Below are 12,922 nucleotides of genomic sequence, written 5' to 3' on the forward strand. Positions count from 1 at the left end.
GCATGAAAAAAAAATACCCCATTTACGGTATTTTTACAAAAATTGTAAACTCATTCTCAGTGTGATAACTAAGTCATTTATGAATATTCTTTTACTTTCCACCACTCAAAATGTTCACTGGCATCAGACCGATCCAAACATATGTATTTTTTATTTAGTTTTATTTATTTTTGATAGCCTCTATGGACGTTAAAAGCAGTATCGTGAATGAAGGATATGCTTAATAACTCCCCGGTACATGCTTCAAAAAAATCCCAAACTTGACATGTATATTTATAGTCAAGGCCTGAAGGTATCTCTATGACAAAATTCAGTTATAAATACAGCGCCACCTAGTCCTTGAGGCATAAAAAAAAACAGTATTTTGTACAAAATTTGTCAACTCATTGTAAGTATTATAACTTAGTCATTTATGAATATTGTTTTATTTTCCACTACTCAAGATGTTCACTGATATCAGACCGATCCAAACATATGTGCTTTTTTATTTTTGTTTTATTTATTTTTGATAGCCTCTATGGACAATAAAAGCAACATCGTGCAATGAGTACGAGCGATGATATACTTTTGGAAAAAAATACCAATCAGGTCAACTCATTCCCAAAAAATAAAAAAAGACGCAGATTTTTGCAGATCTTAACAATGACCAAAACCCATTGAGCTTGACACACACATCACACCTGGCAAAAAAAAAATCCACATGTAAAGGTTTATCATGCCATGTTCAAAGAAATTTTGCTCCTAATTTGCCAGTACCCCAATATGCGAGTACCCCAACGTGCAAGTACCCCAACGTGGCCCGGGCTGCGAGGGCCCTTTATAGCTGCTCGCAGCTCTAGTTATTCTTCTTCTTCTTCTTCTTCTTCTTCTTCTTCTCCGTAAACGATCGCATTTTTGAGGACCTAAACATTCACGAAAACTCACCAAACTTTGCACACTCCTCAGGCCCGGCGAAAAATTTTATATTATGAAGTCATCATAACAACGCGACTCTATAGCGCCCCCTAGCGTAGAAAAATAAAAACCAAGCCTGGTACGTTTGAGCTAGAGCAACGAAAATTGGCAGGCACGTGTAGCACAAAAAAGTCTATTGGGACCATGTAGCTAAAATGTACAGGAAATGAGCTATGAATTTTTTTATGTCCAATTTTGGCCTATTTTGGCACATTCACTGTGGTCATGCTTTTTCCCCCTCTGCAAACATTTTTCATCCAATTCACATCAAACTTGGCATTTATCATCTCAAGACCTGAGAGAACAACTGGGCAAAAAGTCTTGCCTTTTAGAAATACTATATGATGGGGGCGGGGCATCAAATATTGTCTTTAAAATTTCATTTGTCCAGAAAGAGCAAATGCTTAATAACTCCCATGTTCAAGCTCCAAAAAATCTCAAACTTCTCAGGCAACGTAATAGTCACGGCCTGAAAACATCTATATGATAAAATTCAGTTATACATATAGCGCCACCTAGTGGTAACAATAAATGTCATACTTTACGTTTTTAGCTACAGTGCTGAGCTCGTTGAAGGGATCCAGTTGAAAATTGGTCAGAAAAGCCTTAAGATGTTGATCATGCCCCACACCGAATATTGTAACTTTTCGCCAAAGGGCGTGGCCGCTACGGTGACGCAAAGTCTGAAGATTTTTCGTGACAATAAAAGCTGCATTAACTTGACCGAGATGATCCTATCTTCTCAAAATTTCACACATTTGATGAGAGTCCAGCCCTAAAGACATCTACGAACTTATATTTCATCTTACTGATAGCGCCACCTAGTGGCATTTTTTTTTTCTTACGAATTTTCTTCTACGTTTTTGTCCAAACACGTTAACTGGACCTCCCTCAGATTTGCTCAGATGAGGGTTTCGGCCTTCATGATGTCACAACACGAAGTTTGTAAGTTTTCGCGAGTCGCTGTGGGCGTGGCTAAGCGCTGTTCGCCAAGAAAACAACGCCGGTTTTGAGGGTCTAAACATGCACAGAAACTCATGAAACTTGGCACACACATCTGGCCTGGTAAAATGAGCAATATTTTAATGTTGATTGTGCTATTTTTACAAAAATGACTCAATAGCGACCCCTAGAAAATTTTAACGAAGCAGCCCCGGTTGTACGTTTAAGCAAGATCTACGAAAAATTTTAGGTGTATGAGGGAGCCCAAGACCTACATAAAAGTCTCTTGGACCCATATGCTAAAATGAACAGGAAGTGAGCTACGCATTTTTGAATGTCCCATTTTTGATGATTTTTGCACATTTACAGGGGGCATACTTTTGCCCACTTCTTCTCCACGTTTCATCCGACTGAGTTAAGACTTGACCTGGACAATGTCAAGACCTGAGCCAACGACAGGGGGGAAAATCTTGACTTTTCGAAATACTATATGATGAGGGCGTGGCATCAAAATTTGTGTTTCGCAATGAAAAAGGATATGCTTGATAACTCCTCGGTACATGCTCCAAAAAATCCCAAACTTGACATGTATGTTTATCGTCAAGGCCTGAAGTTATCTCTATGACAACATTCAGTTATATATGCAGCGCCACCTAGCCCTTAAGGCATGAAAAAAAAATACCCCACATACGGTATTTTGTACAAAAAATGTAAACTCATTCTAAGTGTGATAACTCAGTCATTTATGAATATTCTTTTAGTTTCCACCACTCAAAATGTTCACTGGCATCAGACTTATCCAAACATATATATATTTTTATTTATTTTTGATAGCCTCTATGGACATTAAAAGCAATATCGTGAATGAAGGATATGCTTAATAACTCCACGGTACATGCTCCAAAAAAAATCCCACACTTGACATGTATGCTTATAATCAAGGCCTGAAGGTATCTCTATGACAACATTCAGTTATAAATACAGCGCCACCTAGCCGTTGAGGCTTATATAAAAAAAAATTAAAAAAATACCCCACATACGGTATTTTGTACAAAAAATGTACACTCATTCTAAGTGTGATAACTAAGTCATTTATGAATATTCTTTTAGTTTCCACCACTCAAATTGTTCACTGGCTTCACACCGATCCAAACGTATGTACGTTTCCATTTTGTTTTATTCATTTTTGATTGCCCCTTTGGACAATAAAAGTAAACATTGTGCAATGAGTACAACGAGCGATGATGTGTATATACACTTTTACAAAAAAAATACCAATCAGGGCAACTCATTGCCTAAAAATAAATAAGGACGCTGATTTTTGCAGGTCTTAACAATCACCAAAATCCGTTGAGCTTGACAGACACTGGCAAAAAAAATATTCTACATGTAAACGTTTATTATGCCATTTTCAAAGAAATTTTGCTTCCAATATGCCAGTACCCCAACGTGCCAGTACCCCAACGTGCAAGTACCCCAACGTGCAAGGACCCCAACGTGGCCCGGGCTGCGAGGGCCCTTTATAGCTGCTCGCAGCTCTAGTTTTCTTTGTATTTGCAATGAAAACTGAGTATCCAAAAAGCAAAACACACAGGCACCACCTCCCCGTTGGGGAATCGAACCCCAGTCTTCCGCGTGACAGGCGGAGATACTATCCACTATACTAACGAGGAAAGGACTCTGTGCTTGCTAACTGGACAGGCGTAGAGGGAAAACTGTCACTAAAATCGGGAATGCAAGACAGCTATGCTGTTTGCCAATCCTGCCAACAGGATAAACACCAGTGTCTGTTTCCATGGTGTAGTGGTTATCACATTCGCCTCACACGCGAAAGGTCCCCAGCTCGAAACCGGGTGGAAACTTGGCAAATTTCTTTGAATTTTCAATGAAAACTGAGTATCCAAAAACACAATAGCACAGTTACCAAGTGCCCGTTGGGGAATCTAACCCCAGTCTTCCGCGTGACAGGAGAAGATGCTATCCACTATACGAACGAGGACAGGACTCTGTGTATTCTTCATGGACAGGCATAGAGGGAAAACTGTCACTAAAATAGGGAATGCCAGACAGCAATGCTGTTTGCCAATCCTGCCAACAGTATAAACGCCAGCGTCTGTTTCCATGGTGTAGTGGTTATCACATTCGGCTCACACGCAGAAGGTTCCCAACTCGAAACAGGGTGGGAAACAAGGTAATTTTCTTTGTATTTGCAATGAAAACTGAGTATCCAAAAAGCAAAACACACAGGCACCACCTCCCCGTTGGGGAATCGAACCCCAGTCTTCCGCGTGACAGGAGGAGATACTATCCACTATACTAACGAGGAAAGGATTCTGTGCTTGCGACCTGGACAGGCGTAGAGGTAAAACTGTCACTAAACTTAATGCCAGACACCTATGCTGTTTGCCAATCCTGCCAACAGGATAAACGCCAGTGTCTGTTTCCATGGTGTAGTGGTTATCACATTCGGCTCACACGCGAAAGGTTCCCAACTCGAAACAGGGTGGGAAACAGGGTAATTTTCTTTGTATTTGCAATGAAAACTGAGTATCCAAAAAGCAAAACACACAGGAACCACATCCCCGTTTGGGAAACCGAACCCCAGTCTTCCGCGTGACAGGCGGAGATACTATCCACTATACTAACGAGGAAAGGACTATATGCTTGCTACCTGGACAGACGTAGAGGGAAAACTGTCACTAAAATCGGGAAAGCAAGACAGCTATGCTGTTTGCCAATCCTGCCAACAGGATAAACGCCAGTGTCTGTTTCCATGGTGTAGTGGTTATCACAATCGCCTCACACGCGAAAGGTCCCCAGCTCGAAACCGGGTGGAAACTTGGCAAATTTCTTTGAATTTTCAATGAAAACTGAGTATCCAAAATTGGATTGCAGCTGCACTCACTTCCCCATCAGGGAATCAAACCCAAGTCTTGCACGTGGCAGGCGGAGACACTACCCACTATACTAACGAGGAAAGGACTCTGTGTTTGCTAGCTGGACAGGCATATCGGGAAAACTGTCACTAAAATCGGGAATGCCAGACAGCTATGCTGTTTGCCAATCCGGCCAACAGAGTAAACACCGTTGTCTGTTTCCATGGTGTAGTGGTTATCACATTCGCCTAACACGCGAAAGGTCCCCAGCTCGAAACCGGGTGGAAACTTGGCAATTTTCTTTGAATTTGCAATGAAAACTGAGTATCCAAAATTGGATTGCAGCTGCACTCACTTCCCCATCAGGGAATCGAACCCCAGTCTTGCACGTGACAGGCGGAGAAACTATCCACTATACTAACGAGGAAAGGACTCTGTGTTTGCTAGCTGGACAGGCATATAGGGAAAACTGTCACTAAAATCGGGAATGCCAGACAGCTATGCTGTTTGCCAATCCGGCCAACAGAGTAAAAGCCAGTGTCTGTTTCCATGGTGTAGTGGTTATCACATTCGCCTAACACGCGAAAGGTCCCCAGCTCGAAACCGGGTGGAAACATGGCAATTTTCTTTGAATTTGCAATGAAAACTGAGTATCCAAAAACACAATCGCACAGGTATCAAGTGCCCGTTGGGGAATCGAACCCCAGTCTTCCGCGTGACAGGAGAAGATACTATCCACTATACGAACGAGGAAAGGACTCTGTGTATGCTACATGGACAGGCATAGAGGGAAAACTGTCACTAAAATAGGGAATGCCAGACAGCTATGCTGTTTGCCAATCCTGCCAACAGTATAAACGCCAGCGTCTGTTTCCATGGTGTAGTGGTTGTCACATTCGCCTAACACGCGAAAGGTCACCAACTCAATATCGGGAATGCAAGACAGCTATGCTGTTTGCCAATCCTGCCAACAGGGTTAACTCCAGCGTCTGTTTCCATGGTGTAGTGGTTATCACATTAGCCTAACACACGAAAGGTCCCCAGCTCGAAACCGGGTGGGAAACCGGGCAATTTTCTTTGTATTTGCAATGAAAACTGAGTATCCAAAAATACAATAGCACAGGTACCAAGTGCCCGTTGGGGAATCTCACCCCAGTCTTCCGCGTGACAGCAGAAGATACTATCCACTATACGAACGAGGAAAGGACCTGTGTATGCTACATGGACAGGCATAGAGGGAAAACTGTCACTAAAATAGGGAATTCCAGACAGCTATGCTGTTTGCCAATCCTGCCAACAGTATAAACGCCAGCGTCTGTTTCCATGGTGTAGTGGTTGTCACATTCGCCTAACACGCGAAAGGTCACCAACTCAAAATCGGGAATGCAAGACAGCTATGCTGTTTGCCAATCCGGCCAACAGAGTAAAAGCCAGTGTCTGTTTCCATGGTGTAGTGGTTACCACATTCGCCTAACACGTGAAAGGTCCCCAGCTCGAAACCGGGTGGAAACATGGCAATTTTCTTTGAATTTGCAATGAAAACTGAGTATCCAAAAACACAATCGCACAGGTATCAAGTGCCCGTTGGGGAATCGAACCCCAGTCTTCCGCGTGACAGGAGAAGATACTATCCACTATACGAACGAGGAAAGGACTCTGTGTATGCTACATGGACAGGCATAGAGGGAAAACTGTCACTAAAATAGGGAATGCCAGACAGCTATGCTGTTTGCCAATCCTGCCAACAGTATAAACGCCAGCGTCTGTTTCCATGGTGTAGTGGTTGTCACATTCGCCTAACACGCGAAAGGTCACCAACTCAAAATCGGGAATGCAAGACAGCTATGCTGTTTGCCAATCCTGCCAACAGGGTTAACGCCAGCGTCTGTTTCCATGGTGTAGTGGTTATCACATTCGCCTAACACACGAAAGGTCCCCAGCTCGAAACCGGGTGGGAAACAGGGCAATTTTCTTTGTATTTGCAATGAAAACTGAGTATCCAAAAATACAATAGCACAGGTACCAAGTGCCCGTTGGGGAATCTCACCCCAGTCTTCCGCGTGACAGGAGAAGATACTAATCCACTATACGAACGAGGAAAGGACCTGTGTATGCTACATGGACAGGCATAGAGGGAAAACTGTCACTAAAATAGGGAATTCCAGACAGCTATGCTGTTTGCCAATCCTGCCAACAGGAAAACGCCAGCGTCTGTTTCCATGGTGTAGTGGTTGTCACATTCGCCTAACACGCGAAAGGTCACCAACTCAAAATCGGGAATGCAAGACAGCTATGCTGTTTGCCAATCCTGCCAACAGGGTTAATGCCAGCGTCTGTTTCCATGGTGTAGTGGTTATCACATTCGCCTCACACACGAAAGGTCCCCAACTCGAAACCGGGTGGGAAACAGGGCAATTTTCTTTGTATTTGCAATGAAAACTGAGTATCCAAAATTGGATTGCAGCTGCACTCACTTCCCCATCAGGGAATCGAACCCCAGTCTTGCAAGTGGCAGGCGGAGACACTACCCACTATACTAACGAGGAAAGGACTCTGTGTTTGCTAGCTGGACAGGCATATCGGGAAAACTGACACTAAAATCGGGAATGCCAGACAGCTATGCTGTTTGCCAATCCTGCCAATAGTATAAACGCCTACGTCTGTTTCCATGGTGTAGTGGTTATCACATTCGCCTAACACGCGAAAGGTCCCCAGCTCGAAACCGGGTGGAAACTTGGCCATTTTCTTTGAATTTGCAATGAAAACTGAGTATCCAAAAATACAATAGCACAGGTACCAAGTGCCCGTTGGGGAATCTAACCCCAGTCTTCCGCGTGACAGGAGAAGATACTATCCACAATACTAACGAGGAAAGGACTCTGTGTTTGCTACCTGGACAGGCATAGAAGGAAAACTGTCACTAAAATAGGGAATGCCAGACAGCTATGCTGTTTTCCAATCCTGCCAACAGGATAAACGCCAGCGTCTGTTTCCATGGTGTAGTGGTTATCACATTCGGCTCACACGCGGAAGGTTCCCAACTCGAAACAGGGTGGGAAACAGGGTAATTTTCTTTGTATTTGCAATGAAAACTGAGTATCAAAAAGCAAAATACACAGGCACCACCTCCCCGTTGGGGAATCGAACCCCAGTCTTCCGCGTGACAGGAGGAGATACTATCCACTATACTAACGAGGAAAGGATTTTGTGCTTGCGACCTGGACAGGCGTAGAGGTAAAACTGTCACTAAACTTGTGAATGCCAGACAGCTATGCTGTTTGCCAATCCTGCCAACAGGATAAACACCAGTGTCTGTTTCCATGGTGTAGTGGTTATCACATTCGGCTCACACGCGAAAGGTTCCCAACTCGAAACAGGGTGGGAAACAGGGTAATTTTCTTTGTATTTGCAATGAAAACTGAGTATCCAAAAAGCAAAACACACAGGCACCACCTCCACGTTGGGGAATCGAACCCCAGTCTTCCGCGCGACAGGCGGCGATACTATCCACTATACTAACGAGGAAAGGACTCTGTGCTTGCTACCTGGACAGGCGTAGAGGGAAAACTGTCACTAAAATCGGGAATGCAAGACAGCTATGCTGTTTGCCAATCCTGCCAACAGGATAAACGCCAGTGTCTGTTTCCATGGTGTAGTGGTTATCACATTCTCCTCACACGCGAAAGGTTCCCAACTCGAAACCGGGTGGGAAACAGGGTAATTTTCTTTGTATTTGCAATGAAAACTGAGTATCCAAAAATTGAATTGCACCTGCACTCACCTCCCCTTCAGGGAATCTAACCACAGTCTTGCGCGTGACAGGCAGAGATACTATCCACTATACTAACGAGGAAAGGACTGTGTGCTTGCTACCTGGACAGGCGTAGAGGGAAAACTGTCACTAAAATCGGGAATGCCAGACAGCTATGCTGTTTGCCAATCCGGCCAACAGAGTAAACGCCAGTGTCTGTTTCCATGGTGTAGTGGTTATCACATTCGCCTAACATGCGAAAGGTCCCCAGCTCGAAACCGGGTGGAAACTTGGCAATTTTCTTTGTATTTGCAATGAAAACTGAGTATCAAAAAAGCAAAACACACAGGCACCACCTCCCCGTTGGGGAATCGAACCCCAGTCTTCCGCGTGATAGGCGGAGATACTATCCACTATACTAACGAGGAAAGGACTCTGTGCTTGATACCTGGACAGGCGTAGAGGGAAAACTGTCACTAAAATCGGGAATGCAAGACAGCTATGCTGTTTGCCAATCCTGCCAACAGGATAAACGCCAGTGTCTGTTTCCATGGTGTAGTGGTTATCACATTCGCCTCACACGCGAAAGGTCCCCAGCTCGAAACTGGGTGGAAACTTGGCAATTTTCTTTGAATTTGCAATGAAAACTGAGTATCCAAAAATACAATAGCACAGGTACCAAGTGCCCGTTGGGGAATCTCACCCCAGTCTTCCGCGTGACAGGAGAAGATACTATCCACTATACGAACGAGGAAATGACTCTGTGTATGCTACATGGACAGGCATAGAGGGAAAACTGTCACTAAATAGGGAATGCCAGACAGCACACATGCTGTTTGCCAATCCTGCCAACAGTATAAACGCCTACGTCTGTTTCCATGGTGTAGTGGTTATCACATTCGCCTAACACGCGAAAGGTCCCCAGCTCGAAACCGGGTGGAAACTTGGCAATTTTCTTTGAATTTGCAATGAAAACTGAGTATCCAAAAATACAATAACACAGGTACCAAGTGCCCGTTGGGGAATCTAACCCCAGTCTTCCGCGTGACAGGAGAAGATACTATCCACAATACTAACGAGGAAAGGACTCTGTGTTTGCTACCTGGACAGGCATAGAAGGAAAACTGTCACTAAAATAGGGAATGCCAGACAGCTATGCTGTTTTCCAATTCTGCCAACAGGATAAACGCCAGCGTCTGTTTCCATGGTGTAGTGGTTATCACATTCGGCTCACACGCGGAAGGTTCCCAACTCGAAACAGGGTGGGAAACAGGGTAATTTTCTTTCTATTTGCAATGAAAACTGAGTATCCAAAAAGCAAAACACACAGGCACCACCTCCCCGTTGGGGAATCGAACCCCAGTCTTCCGCGTGACAGGAGGAGATACTATCCACTATACTAACGACGAAAGGATTCTGTGCTTGCGACCTGGACAGGCGTAGAGGTAAAATTGTCACTAAACTTAATGCCAGACAGCTATGCGGTTTGCCAATCCTGCCAACAGGATAAACGCCAGTGTCTGTTTTCATGGTGTAGTGGTTATCACATTCGGCTCACACGCGAAAGGTTCCCAACTCGAAACAGGGTGGGAAACAGGGTAATTTTCTTTGTATTTGCAATGAAAACTGAGTATCCAAAAAGCAAAACACACAGGCACCACCTCCCCGTTGGGGAATCGAACCCCAGTCTTCCGCGTGACAGGCGGAGATACTATCCACTATACTAACGAGGAAAGGACTCTGTGCTTGCTACCTGGACAGGCGTAGAGGGAAAACTGTCACTAAAATCGGGAATGCAAGACAGCTTTGCTGTTTGCCAATCCTGCAAACAGGATAAAAGCCAGTGTCTGTTTCCATGGTGTAGTGGTTATCACATTCGCCTCACACGCAAAAGGTCCCCAGCTCGAAACCGGGTGGAAACTTGGCAAATTTCTTTGAATATTCAATGAAAACTGAGTATCCAAAAACACAATAGCACAGGTACCAAGTGCCCGTTGGGGAATCTAACCCCAGTCTTCCGCGTGACAGGAGAAGATACTATCCACTATACGAACGAGGACAGGACTCTGTGTATGCTTCATGGACAGGCATAGAGGGAAAACTGTCACTAAAATAGGGAATGCCAGACAGCAATGCTGTTTGCCAATCCTGCCAACAGTATAAACGCCAGCGTCTGTTTCCATGGTGTAGTGGTTATCACATTCGCCTCACACGCGAAAGGTCCCCAACTCGAAACCAGGTGGGAAACAGGGCAATTTTCTTTGTATTTGCAATGAAAACTGAGTATCCAAAATTGGATTGCAGCTGCACTCACTTCCCCATCAGGGAATCGAACCCCAGTCTTGCACGTGACAGGCGCAGACACTATCCACTATACTAACGAGGAAAGGACTCTGTGTTTGCTAGCTGGACAGGCATATAGGGAAAACTGTCACTAAAATCGGGAATGCCAGACAGCTATGCTGTTTGCCAATCCGGCCAACAGAGTAAAAGCCAGTGTCTGTTTCCATGGTGTAGTGGTTATCACATTCGCCTAACACGGGGAAGGTCCCCAGCTCGAAACCGGGTGGAAACTTGGCAATTTTTTTTGAATTTGCAATGAAAACTGAGTATCCAAAAACACAATCGCACAGGTATCAAGTGCCCGTTGGGGAATCGAACCCCAGTCTTCCGCGTGACAGGAGAAGACACTATCCACTATACGAACGAGGAAAGGACTCTGTGTATGCTACATTGACAGGCATAGAGGGAAAACTGTCACTAAAATAGGGAATGCCAGACAGCTATGCTGTTTGCCAATCCTGCCAACAGTATAAACGCCAGCGTCTGTTTCCATGGTGTAGTGGTTGTCACATTCGCCTAACACGCGAAAGGTCACCAACTCAAAATCGGGAATGCAAGACAGCTATGCTGTTTGCCAATCCTGCCAACAGAGTTAACGCCAGCGTCTGTTTCCATGGTGTAGTGGTTATCACATTCGCCTCACACACGAAAGGTCCCCAACTCGAAACCGGGTCGGAAACAGGGCAATTTTCTTTGTATTTGCAATGAAAACTGAGTATCCAAAATTGGATTGCAGCTGCACTCACTTCCCCATCAGGGAATCAAACCCCAGTCTTGCACGTGGCAGGCGGAGACACTACCCACTATACTAACGAGGAAAGGACTCTGTGTTTGCTAGCTGGACAGGCATATCGGGAAAACTGTCACTAAAATCGGGAATGCCAGACAGCTATGCTGTTTGCCAATCCGGCCAACAGAGTAAACGCCGTTGTCTGTTTCCATGGTGTAGTGGTTATCACATTCGCCTAACACGCGAAAGGTCCCCAGCTCGAAACCGGGTGGAAACTTGGCAATTTTCTTTGAATTTGCAATGAAAACTGAGTATCCAAAAATACAATAGCACAGGTACCAAGTGCCCGTTGGGGAATCTCACCCCAGTCTTCCGCGTGACAGGAGAAGATACTATCCACTATACGAACGAGGAAATGACTCTGTGTATGCTACATGGACAGGCATAGAGGGAAAACTGTCACTAAAATAGGGAATGCCAGACAGCTATGCTGTTTGCCAATCCTGCCAATAGTATAAACGCGTACGTCTGTTTCCATGGTGTAGTGGTTATCACATTCGCCTAACACGCGAAAGGTCCCCAGCTCGAAACCGGGTGGAAACTTGGCCATTTTCTTTGAATTTGCAATGAAAACTGAGTATCCAAAAATACAATAGCACAGGTACCAAGTGCCCGTTGGGGAATCTAACCCCAGTCTTCCGCGTGACAGGCGGAGATACTATCCACTATACTAACGAGGAAAGGACTCTGTGCTTGCTACCTGGACAGGCGTAGAGGGAAAACTGTCACTAAAATCGGGAATGCAAGACAGCTTTGCTGTTTGCCAATCCTGCAAACAGGATAAAAGCCAGTGTCTGTTTCCATGGTGTAGTGGTTATCACATTCGCCTCACACGCAAAAGGTCCCCAGCTCGAAACCGGGTGGAAACTTGGCAAATTTCTTTGAATATTCAATGAAAACTGAGTATCCAAAAACACAATAGCACAGGTACCAAGTGCCCGTTGGGGAATCTAACCCCAGTCTTCCGCGTGACAGGAGAAGATACTATCCACTATACGAACGAGGACAGGACTCTGTGTATGCTTCATGGACAGGCATAGAGGGAAAACTGTCACTAAAATAGGGAATGCCAGACAGCAATGCTGTTTGCCAATCCTGCCAACAGTATAAACGCCAGCGTCTGTTTCCATGGTGTAGTGGTTATCACATTCGCCTCACACGCGAAAGGTCCCCAACTCGAAACCAGGTGGGAAACAGGGCAATTTTCTTTGTATTTGCAATGAAAACTGAGTATCCAAAATTGGATTGCAGCTGCACTCACTTCCC

General features: G+C 44.8%; 12 non-coding genes across 12 annotated transcripts; 9 read left to right on the top strand and 3 right to left on the bottom strand.

Moving 5' to 3' along the window:
* Positions 1-3,497: 3,497 nt before the first annotated feature.
* trnad-guc (transfer RNA aspartic acid (anticodon GUC)) lies at positions 3,498-3,569 on the bottom strand. Its single transcript has one exon. It is a non-coding gene; the product is annotated as a tRNA-Asp (tRNA).
* A 116-nt stretch (positions 3,570-3,685) lies between these two features.
* Positions 3,686-3,758, top strand: trnav-cac (transfer RNA valine (anticodon CAC)). The gene has a single exon. It is a non-coding gene; the product is annotated as a tRNA-Val (tRNA).
* A 1,231-nt stretch (positions 3,759-4,989) lies between these two features.
* Positions 4,990-5,062, top strand: trnav-aac (transfer RNA valine (anticodon AAC)). The gene has a single exon. It is a non-coding gene; the product is annotated as a tRNA-Val (tRNA).
* A 253-nt stretch (positions 5,063-5,315) lies between these two features.
* On the top strand, positions 5,316-5,388 carry trnav-aac (transfer RNA valine (anticodon AAC)). Its single transcript has one exon. It is a non-coding gene; the product is annotated as a tRNA-Val (tRNA).
* A 2,046-nt stretch (positions 5,389-7,434) lies between these two features.
* On the top strand, positions 7,435-7,507 carry trnav-aac (transfer RNA valine (anticodon AAC)). The gene has a single exon. It is a non-coding gene; the product is annotated as a tRNA-Val (tRNA).
* Positions 7,508-8,741: 1,234 nt separating this feature from the next.
* trnav-aac (transfer RNA valine (anticodon AAC)) lies at positions 8,742-8,814 on the top strand. The gene has a single exon. It is a non-coding gene; the product is annotated as a tRNA-Val (tRNA).
* A 65-nt stretch (positions 8,815-8,879) lies between these two features.
* Positions 8,880-8,951, bottom strand: trnad-auc (transfer RNA aspartic acid (anticodon AUC)). The gene has a single exon. It is a non-coding gene; the product is annotated as a tRNA-Asp (tRNA).
* A 116-nt stretch (positions 8,952-9,067) lies between these two features.
* On the top strand, positions 9,068-9,140 carry trnav-cac (transfer RNA valine (anticodon CAC)). The gene has a single exon. It is a non-coding gene; the product is annotated as a tRNA-Val (tRNA).
* A 255-nt stretch (positions 9,141-9,395) lies between these two features.
* On the top strand, positions 9,396-9,468 carry trnav-aac (transfer RNA valine (anticodon AAC)). Its single transcript has one exon. It is a non-coding gene; the product is annotated as a tRNA-Val (tRNA).
* Positions 9,469-10,184: 716 nt separating this feature from the next.
* On the bottom strand, positions 10,185-10,256 carry trnad-guc (transfer RNA aspartic acid (anticodon GUC)). The gene has a single exon. It is a non-coding gene; the product is annotated as a tRNA-Asp (tRNA).
* Positions 10,257-11,800: 1,544 nt separating this feature from the next.
* On the top strand, positions 11,801-11,873 carry trnav-aac (transfer RNA valine (anticodon AAC)). Its single transcript has one exon. It is a non-coding gene; the product is annotated as a tRNA-Val (tRNA).
* Positions 11,874-12,126: 253 nt separating this feature from the next.
* Positions 12,127-12,199, top strand: trnav-aac (transfer RNA valine (anticodon AAC)). The gene has a single exon. It is a non-coding gene; the product is annotated as a tRNA-Val (tRNA).
* Positions 12,200-12,922: the final 723 nt, after the last annotated feature.

Source organism: Festucalex cinctus, chromosome 19 (assembly GCF_051991245.1).
Source record: "Festucalex cinctus isolate MCC-2025b chromosome 19, RoL_Fcin_1.0, whole genome shotgun sequence".
In the NCBI taxonomy this organism is placed as follows: Eukaryota; Metazoa; Chordata; class Actinopteri; order Syngnathiformes; family Syngnathidae; genus Festucalex; species Festucalex cinctus.